Below are 10,686 nucleotides of genomic sequence, written 5' to 3'. Positions count from 1 at the left end.
TTAGCAAACTCAGCCTTCAGGTTTCTGCAGAGCAACCTTGGTAATGACTATCACAATCCATCTGTGAGAAGTGTTCTGTATGATGAACCTGGAAGGCAGCCAATGGTGGACTGCACAGTTGTCCTGTAAACACTCTGGCTTTCCAGACTAATTCAGTGTTTTCTATCAAAGCCATGGAACAAGTACAGGATGAGCCCTGAAAAATTCACATATTTGCCTCACTATTCATATCAGTAGCAAAATCACAGGAAAACATACATCGTGTTTTTAATGTGTAACATTTGGTAAGAGCCCAGAGTTTATTTCATCATCTTGGGTGGTCCCTGTGGCAGGACAACAGACATTCCTCTGCCTTTAATTTTTTGATTAATTATTTATTTGTGTTGTGTTGAAGACTGGGTCCATGTTTTATGCATGGTAGGCGAGGGCTCTACCACTGAGCTGCACTCCTAGCCTGGGCTTTGTACCTTAAGCATGGAATCAAGGTATAGAAATGTTAAAAAAAAAAAAAAGCCACATGTTATTGATTCCTAGGTTGATTTTCTGCTTTCTGCAGACATAATTAACAGGTAAACACAGTCTATGTTACAGGTGTGTGAAGTGCTATTTGGCTGTAGGCACATTTGGGAATAATTGCCATGGAATGAGGCATCTCTATAGGTGGAGTTTAGGCTGTGGGAAAGTACAGAGAGAATAAGTAACTCACTCTATACCAGTGGTTCCCAACATGTGGGTCATAACCTCCGAAACCATTGGGAAATTCAGATATTTACATCACTATTTATAACAGTAGCAAAATCACATTTATGACGTAGCAACAAAAATAATTTATGGTTAGGTGTCACCACAACATGAGGAACTGTATGAAAGTGTCACAGCTTTAGAGAGGTTAAGAACCACTGATCAATACATCAAGAGGGTTCACAGGCAGATTGATTTGGGGGTGTAGTGCTATGGACTGATCCCCTTGTTAAACACACATTCTACCATTAAGCTAAACCTTAGCTCTCAAAATGTTTCTTTATCACTGAAACCAAAGGAGAAACAGCAGTGATGTGTGGTGAGACCACTGTAGACAGAAACCAGCATTTGCTTTAGTTTTTGTTGCAAGTACTTTGTATTGTTTTGCTTTATTTGAGATAGTGCCTGGTGTTACTCTGCCTGACCTCAAACTCTCTGTACAACCAACAATGACCTTAAATATCTTTCTTTTTCTCCTATATTCTAGGATTATAGACATCGGCCACTTCACCAGGCACAAGCAAAGAAATTGACTTCTGTCAGGACAGAATATCTATGAAGACAAATATTCAGGAGGGACTTAGGTAGTACTCTTTTGGTATTTCGTCTTGATACAGTGTCTCCTCTCATTATGTAGCCTGGTCTAGCCTTGGTTTTAGGATCACCCTACTCTCCTGCATCCCCAGCCCCACCCCTAATTGCTGAGATTACAGGTGTGTCCAGCCATACCCAAGTCAAGAGATAATCTTTGACCCATATTTTCAATAAAGACCTCCTTTAAACATATTGGACCAAAAGAAAAAAATTATACTTAACTATTACAGCATTCAAGAGACATCTACCAGTTTCCTGGTATCTCATGGTTTTGTCATGTAGCATGTGGAGAAGGGAGAGACACCCACCAGTTTCTTGGTACCTCATGGTATGTCAGGTAGCATATCTTGAGATACTGTGGAAGAAGGAAACGCGATCCAGCCCCTGAGAGCTTAGAGTCTGGGCCATAATTCAAAGTGTTTTAGCTAGATGAAACAGCTTCAAAGGTGTTCTAGAGTGGAGAGACAAGAGAAAGAATAAGAACTTGCTAGCCAAAGAGAACCAGGTCTAACACATGTAGGGTCAAGTAAGCCAGTGGGAGGAGTTAGAGATCTGAATGAGAGAGAATTTGCCCTGGGTTAGTTGGTTTGGTTGTGTTTGGGAGCTAGGGGCCCATTATACAACTAAGGCTGGTTTCAATCTCATTATCTGTCCACGTGTTGAAATTACAGGTGCTTACCAATTATAGTATTTTTATGGGGGGGTGAGTGTTCTGCCCATTCTTGTCCATTTTGCTCCCAAGGACATGGTATAAGACACATTGCAACTTATTAATAAGGTGTTGGCACTCTGCTGGGCAGGTTCTGAGCTACTCTAACCTACATCCCAGCCATAAGTCCTGTGTTATTTCTTAATTGAGTCTTGCTCTGTGTGTCCTCGGGGAGATTTTCTCTTTGCTACATGTTCACGATCCATCCTGTCTCATGGTGGCCTCCTTCTTCCTCTATCTTTCTCCTTCTTCTCGTGGTCCTTACTTGAGACCTTCTACTTAATCTCAAGTCTCACCTTCCTCTCTCTCCTGCTCAGTCACAGGCTCTAGCCTTATAAAAGGTTCATAAGAGATTATGGGGGAACATTCTTTATTGCATATTGTCTAATACAATGCCCATGTTCAGACTGCAACCTGATCTTGGGCACAGAACTCAGCATCTAAATACATCGCACACAAGACCAACCTTGACATGTATCAATATGCCCAGCTGATCTGTTTTAATAGATCCATTCAGGAAGTTCCTGTAGTGATTGAGTGGGAGGTTATAGAATTCGGATCTGGGTAGAAAGAAACATGACCAGAAGTGAACAGGTCCTGAATACATTTTGAAGTTTAAATAAAAAGTATTCTCTACGTTATTGTCAGAGGAGAAAATCAAGATAGGGTAGCATTAGTTTAGAAGGTTTATGATGAAATGAAGGACAATGTAATTTATTTGTTTGCTTCTTATTTTTAAAAAGATTTATTTATTTTATTTATACAAATACACTGTAGCTGTCTTCAGACACACCAGAAGAAGGTATTGGATTCCACAACAGATGGTTGTGAGCTACCATGTGGTTGCTGGGAATTGAACTCAGAACCTCTGGAAGGGCACTCAGTGCTCTTAACCACTGAGCCCTTTTCTAGCCCTTTGTTTCTTTTTTTTTAATCGGATATTTTAGTTACATTTCAGATGTTAACCCCTTACTCCATTTCCCCCCAACCAGGAACTCCCTATCCCATCCTCCCACCACCTCCTGTTTCTATGAGGATTCCCCCATTCAGCCCCCACTCCCACCTCCCCACCCTCAAATTCCCCCATACTCGGTGTCCAGCCTTCATGGGACCAAGGATCTCCTCTCCCACTTATGACACACAAGGCCATCCTCCCCTACATATACAGCTGGAGCCATGGGTCCCTCCCTATGTGCTCCCAGGCTGGTGGTTTAGACCCTGAAAGCTCTGGTTGCTTGGTATTGTTGCTCTCCTCAAGGGGCCGCAAACCATTTCAGCTCCTTCAGCTCCTTCTCTCTAACTCCTCCATTGGGAAACCCTTTATCAGTTCAATGGTTACTGTGAGCATCTGCTTCTGAATACGTCAGACTCTGGCAGACCTCTAAGGAGACAGCTATATCAGGCTCCTGTCAGCATGCACTTTCTGACATCTATATCAGCATCTGCCTTTGGTGACTGCACATGGGATGGATACCCAGGTAGAATGGTCTCCAGACGGCCCCTCCTTCAGTTTTTGTCCCACACTTTGTCTCCATATTTGCTCCCTTGAGTATTTTGTTACTCCTTCTAAGAAGGACCTAAGCACCCACACTTGATCTTCCTTCTTCATGAACTTCATGTGGACTGTGAGTTGAATCTTGGATATTGTGAGCTTCTGGGCTAATATCCAATTATCAGTGAGTGAATACCATGTGTGATCTTTTGTGATTTGGTTACCTCACTCAGGATGATATTTTCTATTTCTATCCATTTACCTAAGAATTTCTCGAATTCATTGTTTTTAATAGCTGAGTAATACTCCATTGTGTAAATGTACCACATTTTTGTATCCATTCCTCTGTTCAAGGACACCTGGGTTCTTTTCAGCTTCTGGTCATTATAAATAAGGCTGCTATCAACATAGTGGAGCATATGTCCTTATTATATGTTGGTGCATCTTCTAGGTATATGCCCAGGAGTAGTATAGCTGTGTCCTCAAATAATACTATGCCCAATTTTCTGAGGAACAGCCAGACTGATTTCCAGACTGTTCCTCTTTCTCCACATCCTCGCCAGCATCTACTATCACCTGAGTTTTTGATCTTAGCCATTCTGACTGGTGTGAGGTGGAATCTCAAGGTTGTTTTGATTTGCATTTCCCTGATAACTAGGGATGCTGAACATTTCTTTAGGTGCTTCTCAGCCATTCAAGTTTCCTCAGTTAAGAATTCTTTGTTTAGCTCTGTATCCCATTTTTAAATAGGGTTATTTGGTTGTCTGGAATATAATTTCTTGAGTTCTTTGTATATATTGGATATTAGCCCTCTATTGCATGTGGGATTGGTAAAGATCTTTTCCCAATCTGTTGGTTGCTGTTTTGTCCTATTGACAGTGTCCTTTGCATTGCAATTTTATGAGGTCCCATTTGTCAATTCTTGATCTTAGGGCATAAGCCATTAGTGTTCCCCCTGAGCCCAAGTATTCAAGGTTGTTTCCCACCTTCTCTTCAGTTAGTTTCCATGTATCTGGTTTTATGTGAAGGTCCTTTATCCACTTGGACTTGAGCTTTGTACAAGGAGATAAGAATGGATCAGTTTGCATTCTTCTACATGTTGTCCTTCAGTTGAACCAGCACCATTTGTTGAAAATGCTGTTCTTTTTCCACTGGACAGTTTTAGCTCCTTTGTCAAAGATCAAGTGACCATAGGGGTGTGGGTGCATTTCTGGGCTTCGATTCTATTCCATTGATCTTCCTGCCTGTCTCTGTACAAACACCATGCAGTTTTTATCACTATCAATTGTTGTACAGCTTGAGGTCAGGGATGGTGATTCCTCCAGGAGTTCTTTTATTGTTGAGAATAGTTTTTGCTATCCTGGATTTTTTATTATTCCAAATGAATTTGAGAATTTCTCTTTCTAACTCTGTGAAGAATTGAGTTGGGATTTAAATGGGAATTGTATTGAATCTGTAGATGGCTTTCAGCAAGATGGCCATTTTTACTATGTTAATCCTGCCAATCTATGAGCATGGGAAATATTTCCATCTTCTGAGATCTTCTTCAATATCTTTCTTCAGAGACTTGAAGTTCTTGTCATAGAGATCTTTCACTTGCTTGGTTAGAATCATACCAAGGTATTTTATATTATTTGTGACTATTGTGAAGGGTGTCATTTCCCTAATTTCTTTCTCAGCCTCTTTCTTTCGAGTAGAGGAAGGCTACTGATTTGTTTGAGTTGATTTTATAACCAGCCACTTTACTGAAGTTGTATATCAGATTTAGGAGTTCTCTGGTAGAAGTTTTAGGGTCACTTAAGTATACTATCATATCATCTGCAAAATAATTTTACTTCTTTCTTTCCTATTTGTATCCCTTTGACTTCTTTTTGTTGTCTAATTGCTCTAGCTAGGACTATATTGAATAGGTAGGGAGAAAGTGGGCAGCCTTGTCTAGTCCCTGATCTTAGTGGGATTGCTTCAAGTTTTTCTCCATTTAGTTTGCTATTGGCTACTGGTTTGCTGTGTGTTTACTATGTTTAGGTATGGGCCTTGAATTTCTGATCTTTCCAAGACTTTTACCATGAAGGGATGTTGAATTTTGTCAAATGCTTTCTCGCATCTAGTGAGATGATCATGTGTTTTTTTCCTATGAGTGTATTTATATAGTAGATTACATTGATGGATTTCTGAATATTGAACCATCTCTGCATTATTGGAATAGAGCCTACTTGATCATGATGGATGATTGTTTTTATGTGTTCTTGGATTCAGTTTGTGAGAATTTTATTGAGTATTTTTGCATTGATATTCATAAGGGAGATTAGTCTGAGGTTCTCTTTCTTTGTTGTTGGGTCTTTGAGAGGTTTAGGTATGAGTGTGATTGTGACTTCATAGAACCAATTGGGTAGTGTTTCTTCTGTTTCTATTCTGTGGGATAGTTTGAAGAGAATTGGTATTAGGTCTTCCTTGAAGGTCTAATAGAATTCTGTACTAAAACCATCTGGTCCCAGACTTTTTTTGGTGGGGAGACTTTTAATGACTGCTGCTATTTCTTTAGGGGTTATGGGACTGTTTAGATGGTTTATTTGCTCTTGATTTAACTTTGGTACCTGGTATTTGTCTAGAAAATTGTCCATTTCATCCAGAATTTCCAATTTTGTTGAGTATAGGCTTTTGTAGTAGAATGTGATGATTTTTTGAATTTCCTTAGTTTCTGTTGTTATGTCTCCCTTTTCAGTTCTGATTTTTATCAATTTGGATACTGTCTCTGTGCCCTTTGCTTAGTCTGGCTAAGGGTTTATCTGTCTTGTTGATTTTCTCAAAGAACCAGCTCCTAGTTTTGTTGATACTTTGTCTAGTCCTTTTTGTTTCTACTTGGTTGATTTCAGCCCTGAGTTTGATTATTTTCTGCCTTCTACTCTTCTTGGGCTTATTTGCTTCTTTTTGTTCTAAAGCTTTCAGGTGTGTTGTCAAGTTGCTAGTGTATGTTCTTTCCAGTTTTTTTTTTTTTTTTTTTTTTTTTTTTTTTTTTTTTTTTTTTTTTTTTTTTGACACTTAGACCTACGAGTTTTCCCCTTAGCACTGCTTTCATTGTGTCCCATAAGTTTTGGTAAAATGAGTCTTTGTTTTCATTAAATTCTAAAAAGTCTTTAATTTCTTTTTTTATTTCTTCCTTGACCAAATCATCATTGAGTAGAGCGTTGTTCAGTTTCCACATGTATGTGGGCTTTCCATTGTTTGTATTATTAAAGACCAACCTTAGTCCATGATCTGATAGGATGCAAGGGATTATTTCAATATATTTGTTTCCATTGAGGCCTGCTTTGTGACCAATTCTATGGTCTATTTTGGAGAAGGTACCATGAGGTGCTGAGAAAAAGATATATTCTTTTGTTTCATGATAAAATGTTCTATAGATACTCATTAATTTATTTGGGTTCATAACTTCTATTAATTCTACTGTGTCTCTGTTTAGTTTCTGTTTCCATGATCTGTCCATTGCTGAGAGTGGGGTGTTGAAATCTCCCACTATTATTGTGTGAGATGCAATGTGTACTTTGAGTTTTAGTAAAGTTTCTTTTATGAATGTGGGTGTTCTAGCATTTGGAGCATAGATGTTCAGAATTGCAAGTTCCTCTTGGTGCACTTTTCCTCTGATGAGTATGAAGTGTCCTTTCTTATCTTTTTTGATAACTTTTGGTTGAAAGTTGATTTTATTTGAAATTAGAATGGCTACTCCAGCTTGATTCTTGGGACCATTTGCTTGGAAAATTGTTTTCCAGCCTTTTACCCTGAGGTAGTGTCTGTCTTTGCCACTGAGGTGCATTTCCTGTATGCAGCAAAATTCTAGGTCCTGTTTAGGTATCCAGTCTGCTAGTTTATGTCTTTTTATTGGGGAATTGAGTCCATTGATGTTAAGAAATATTAAAGAAAACTGATTGTTTCTTCCTGTTATTTTAGTTATTATATTAAAAATAGAATTATGTTTGTATAGCTATCTTCTTTTGGGTTTGTTAGAAGATTACTTTCTTGCTTTTTCTATGTTGTAGTTTCTCTCCTTGTATTGGAGTTTTCCATCTATTATCCTTTGTAGGGATGGATTTGTGGGAAGATATTGTGTAAATTTGCTTTTGTCATGGAATATCTTGGTTTATCTATAGTGATTGAGCATTTTTCTGGGTATAGTAGTCTGGGCTGGCATTTGTGTTCTCTTAGGATCTGTATGATATCAGTCCAGGATCTTCTGGCTTTTATAGTCTCTAATGAGAAATCTGGTATAATTCTTATAGGTCTGCCTTTATATGTTACTTGACCTTTATCCCTTACTGCTTTTAGTATTTTTCTTTGTTTTGTGCATGTGATGTTTTTATTATTATGTGAAGGGAGGAATTTCTTTTCTGGTCTAGTCTATTTAAAGTTTCTTAGGTTTCTTATATGTTCATGGGCATCTCTTTTTTTTAGGTTAGGAAAGTTTTCCTGTATAATTTTGTTGAAGATATTTACTGGCCCTTTAAGTTGGGAATCTATACCTATTATCCTTAGGTTTGGTCTTCTCATTGTATCCTGGATTTTCTGGATGTTTTGCATTAGGAGCCTTTTGCATTTTCTTTGACAGTTGTGTCAATGTTATCCATGGTATCTTCTGCACATGAGATTCTCTCTTCTATCTTTTGTATTCTGTTGGTGATGCTTCCATCTATGACTCCTGATTTCTTTCCTAGGTTTTCTATCTCCAGGGTAGTCTCCTTTTGAGATTTCTTTATTGTTTCTACTTCCATTTTTAGATTCTGGGTGGTTTTGTTTGATTCCTTCACCTGTTTGGTTGTGTTTTCTTGCAATTCTTTAAGGGATTTTTGTGTTTCCTCTTTAAGGGCTTCTATCTGTTTACCCATGTTCTTTTGTATTTCTTTAAGGGAGTCGTTTATGTCCTTCTTAAAGTCCTCTATCATTCTCATGAAAAGTGATTTTAAATATGAATCCTGCTTTTCTGGTGTGATGGGGTGTCCAGGACTTGGTAGGAGAACTAGGGTCTCATGATGCCGGGTAACTTTGGTTTCTGTTGCTTATATTCTTGTGCTTTCTTTTTGTCATCTGATTAATTCTAGTGCTACCTGCACTCATTGTCTTTGACTGGAGAGTGTCTTTCCAGTTATCTTGCTTGTGTCAGAACTCCTCAGTGTCCAGCTGTCTCTGTGATCCTGTGATCCTGTGATCCTGAGCTCCTGGGTGAAAGACCTCCTGGGACTCAGGCTTCCTCTGGGATCCTGAAATCCTGCTGCTCTGAGTGCAGTGGTTCCTCAGCTGCTCTGAGTGCAGTGGTTCCTCAGCTGCTCTGAGTGCAGTGGTTCCAGCACTGCTCTAAGATGGTTCAGGATATGGTGTCTTCACAGGAGCAGACCCGCTAGGGGTCTGTCCCAGCCAAAAGGGCCAAGCAAGGGGTGGAAGGGAAATGGTATTCTAGAGGGGCAGGGTTTGTGTGGGTTGCAGCTCTGGGGCTTAGGATTGTGAAGGAGAGTTCTTACCTGCTGCTCTAGGAAGGTTCAGGATATGGTGTCTTTATGGGAGCAGGTCTTTTGTTTCTTAATATGATGCTAAACCTCAAATCCAGAGCCTCCTACATGCTAGACAAGTATTCTACCACTGAGCTACATCTCCAGCCCAAGGAAGAAGCCCTTGTTAATCAGGTAGTAGTCACTCACACAGCTGAGCCTGTAACAGTGGGCTGCAGACATCCCCACCCCAAGGTGAGTCAACCTATGTAACACAGCCAACTTCAGCAGTACATTGAGTCCTTCCTCTTAACTACCCAGAGACTAAAAATGCACCTAATCCCTTCTTAGAAAACAGTTAGCTGTTGCCACACAATCCTAAACCCCAATTAATAAGCAATGTAGTTTTTAACTCCCTCATTGTGGTTTACAATTGTAAATGTAAACCTGTAAACACATTCTCAAGATTGTGTCAATCTGCATTTTTCTAGATTTTGATCCTAATGCTAGCATCTCATTAAAAATTAAGGAGCTTAAAGGTCATTGGTAGGCTCTCCCTTATGATCAGCTTGGGACCCCACCTCCTGTGTCTATGGTAACACTAATTTCAAGGAAGAGAGATGTATGGCAGTTGCCACTCTTGATGACTTGAAATCCCCAGGGGAGAGGGAGGCAGAAGGAGGTATTAGGGGTTTGTTGAGATCTGTTAAGGGAAAACAGCCTATTTTATATTTAATTTAAATTTTTTTCTCCTGGTAAAAGAGGATATTTTAATCTAAGATATTAAAAAAAAGTTTATGTTAATGAATGTTTGCCTGAATGTGTGTATGTTCCTGGCATGAGAGCCTAGTGACCTCTAGGGAACCAGAAGAGGGGATCAGATTCTCTGGAAATGGAGTTACATTACAGATGACTGTGAGATACCATGGGAAAGCTGGGAACCAAACCTGGTCCTCTGCAAGTAACCACTGAGCCTTCATCTCTCCAGTTCAAAGCAAGTTAGTTTATAAATTCTTTTTAATCTGTTACTTTTGGGTGGTAGGAATATGGCTTTCTAGTAAGAAAATAAACACAAATTATTGACTCCACACTTAAGGGGCGATCCAAATCACTTGGACAAGAAAACTACCCTTCAGGAAGATTGTTCTAGAAACTTTAAGAAATACTATAAAGTCTCCTCAACCTGTAGGTCAGCACAATGGCCTTTCTGGCCATTGTCTGAAGTCCCTACCCCACCCCTTAAGAGTGCCCTGAACAATAGTACTTTGGTCAACACTCATTTTCTTACGATTATTTCCTATTAACCTGAGGCAAAAAGAGAAAAAAAAAAAAAAACAAAACAAAAAAAACAGGGGTTTGCTGTTTTAGTTTCAAAGGCAATACATGATCTCTGTTTAAAAAAAAAAAAATCCCACCAGGGAACTAGAGAGACGGTAAAGTGCTTTTTTACTCAGATAAAGTGCTTACTTCAGAAGCACAAGGAACTTATTAGGATCCTCTGCACCTATGTAGAAGCTGTGTGCGGTGTCACTCTCTTGTAACCCCAGCTCTGGGAGCCAGAAGGCAGAAACAAGAGGATCCCTGGGGCTTGCTAACCATCCAAGCAGTCTGGCTAGTCAGTGATCTCTAGGCTCCTTGAGAGACCCTGTCTCAAGATATAAGGTAAAAGAGTAATG

The sequence above is a fragment of the Arvicanthis niloticus genome, chromosome 6, assembly GCF_011762505.2.
Source record: "Arvicanthis niloticus isolate mArvNil1 chromosome 6, mArvNil1.pat.X, whole genome shotgun sequence".
Classification (NCBI taxonomy): domain Eukaryota; kingdom Metazoa; phylum Chordata; class Mammalia; order Rodentia; family Muridae; genus Arvicanthis; species Arvicanthis niloticus.
The sequence above is the reverse complement of the archived record's forward strand: the minus strand, read 5'-3'. Positions refer to the sequence as shown.